Raw genomic sequence first — 2,500 nt, 5'->3', positions numbered from 1 at the left:
ATAGTTGAGAATAGTTTGAGCTATGAAACCTATAAAAGTGTTGTGCAAGAGTTTGAAATGAAGTGCCAAGACCCTAACGTTTTGCAACTTTGGCTGCAAAGTGCAAATTTTACCTGAACTGCTTTTTTATGCAAACAACTGTCGGCCTTTGAATGTCAGAGATAGTACAGAAAAAGCAGCATTCCCATACCGGGAGTCGAACCCGGGCCGCCTGGGTGAAAACCAGGAATCCTAACCGCTAGACCATATGGGAAGTGTTGTTCTCATAAGACGTTGTCAATGTGGAAAAAGAAGAACTTAATTGCTTTCAGTAAGTAAGTTTGGCACATCCTTGCTAGAAGCTTGCCTCGTTAGCGCAGTAGATAGCGCTTCAGTCTCATAATCTGAAGGTCGTGAGTTCGATCCTCACACGGGGCACTATGCTTTAGATATTTTGTCTCCATCTTGACTAGACAGCCAGAACTGTATCCACTCAGTACCAAAAAACGTCAGATATAAAGGAAGGGGGTTTTGGATCCTTTGAAACCAAATAGTTAAAAGTCAAAAGTAAAAATGATTTGTGATATGAATTCAAATGGAGTATTGAGCAAAAGAATGGAATGAATGTCCAAAATCTATTGTGGTCAGCATTTTTTGCTGCAAAGAGCAAATCCAAGCTAGACTGACTGTATGCATGGCTTGTGTCGACATTTCAATGCGTGACTTATTACAGAAAAAGTGGCAATCCCATAGCAGGAATCGAACCAGTAAACTAAGAATACTGGTTGCTTGGTCAAATGGGATAACCCAAAGAGTCACAGAAAAAATGAGAGGCGTAAAAAAAAAAAAAAAAAAAAAAAAAAAAAAAAGAGTGTTGCTTTGATTAAAAAACTTTTTCCTTTCAACAGTTTAAACTTGACTCATTTGAACAGTAGTTAGAACTAGTGGCTTATTCTGATGATTATGAGGTTTTCCCTCAGATAGGGTACAGTTCACTCCTTTTTTTTGACTGGGGAGCTTGAGAAATTTGCCATTCAGTTGTTAAATTCTACAGATTAGAATGGAAATTGGAGGCCAAAGGACAGGCCATACGAGTTTTTGAGTTCCTCGACATTTTGAAGTAAAAAATGATAGTTGAGAATAGTTTGAGCTATGAAACCTATAAAAGTGTTGTGCAAGAGTTTGAAATGAAGTGCCAAGACCCTAACGTTTTGCAACTTTGGCTGCAAAGTGCAAATTTTACCTGAACTGCTTTTTTATGCAAACAACTGTCGGCCTTTGAATGTCAGAGATAGTACAGAAAAAGCAGCATTCCTATACCGGGAGTCGAATCCAGGCCGCCTGGGTGAAAACCAGGAATCCTAACCGCTAGACCATATGGGAAGTGTTGTTCTCATAAGATGTTGTCAATGTGGAAAAAGAAGAACTTAATTGCTTTCAGTAAGTAAGTTTGGCATATCCTTGCTAGAAGCTTGCCTCGTTAGCGCAGTAGGTAGCGCGTCAGTCTCATAATCTGAAGGTCGTGAGTTCGATCCTCACACGGGGCACTATGCTTTAGATATTTTGTCTCCATCTTGACTAGACAGCCAGAACTGTATCCACTCAGTACCAAAAAACGTCAGATATAAAGGAAGGGGGTTTTGGATCCTTTGAAACCAAATAGTTAAAAGTCAAAAGTAAAAATGATTTGTGATATGAATTCAAATGGAGTATTGAGCAAAAGAATGGAATGAATGTCCAAAATCTATTGTGGTCAGCATTTTTTGCTGCAAAGAGCAAATCCAAGCTAGACTGACTGTATGCATGGCTTGTGTCGACATTTCAATGCGTGACTTATTACAGAAAAAGTGGCAATCCCATAGCAGGAATCGAACCAGTAAACTAAGAATACTGGTTGCTTGGTCAAATGGGATAACCCAAAGAGTCACAGAAAAAATGAGAGGCGTAAAAAAAAAAAAAAAAGAGTGTTGCTTTGATTAAAAAACTTTTTCCTTTCAACAGTTTAAACTTGACTCATTTGAACAGTAGTTAGAACTAGTGGCTTATTCTGATGATTATGAGGTTTTCCCTCAGATAGGGTACAGTTCACTCCTTTTTTTTGACTGGGGAGCTTGAGAAATTTGCCATTCAGTTGTTAAATTCTACAGATTAGAATGGAAATTGGAGGCCAAAGGACAGGCCATACGAGTTTTTGAGTTCCTCGACATTTTGAAGTAAAAAATGATAGTTGAGAATAGTTTGAGCTATGAAACCTATAAAAGTGTTGTGCAAGAGTTTGAAATGAAGTGCCAAGACCCTAACGTTTTGCAACTTTGGCTGCAAAGTGCAAATTTTACCTGAACTGCTTTTTTATGCAAACAACTGTCGGCCTTTGAATGTCAGAGATAGTACAGAAAAAGCAGCATTCCCATACCGGGAGTCGAACCCGGGCCGCCTGGGTGAAAACCAGGAATCCTAACCGCTAGACCATATGGGAAGTGTTGTTCTCATAAGACGTTGTCAATCTCTGAACTAATCTCTC

The 2,500-nt window shown here is 39.0% G+C and overlaps 1 non-coding gene across 1 annotated transcript; it reads left to right on the top strand.

Moving 5' to 3' along the window:
* Window positions 1-1,453: 1,453 nt before the first annotated feature.
* On the top strand, window positions 1,454-1,526 carry TRNAM-CAU (transfer RNA methionine (anticodon CAU)). Its single transcript has one exon. It is a non-coding gene; the product is annotated as a tRNA-Met (tRNA).
* Window positions 1,527-2,500: the final 974 nt, after the last annotated feature.

Source organism: Anomaloglossus baeobatrachus, chromosome 4 (assembly GCF_048569485.1).
Source record: "Anomaloglossus baeobatrachus isolate aAnoBae1 chromosome 4, aAnoBae1.hap1, whole genome shotgun sequence".
Classification (NCBI taxonomy): domain Eukaryota; kingdom Metazoa; phylum Chordata; class Amphibia; order Anura; family Aromobatidae; genus Anomaloglossus; species Anomaloglossus baeobatrachus.
Note: the sequence above shows the minus strand (reverse complement) of the source record. Positions and strands in the feature narration are given on the sequence as shown.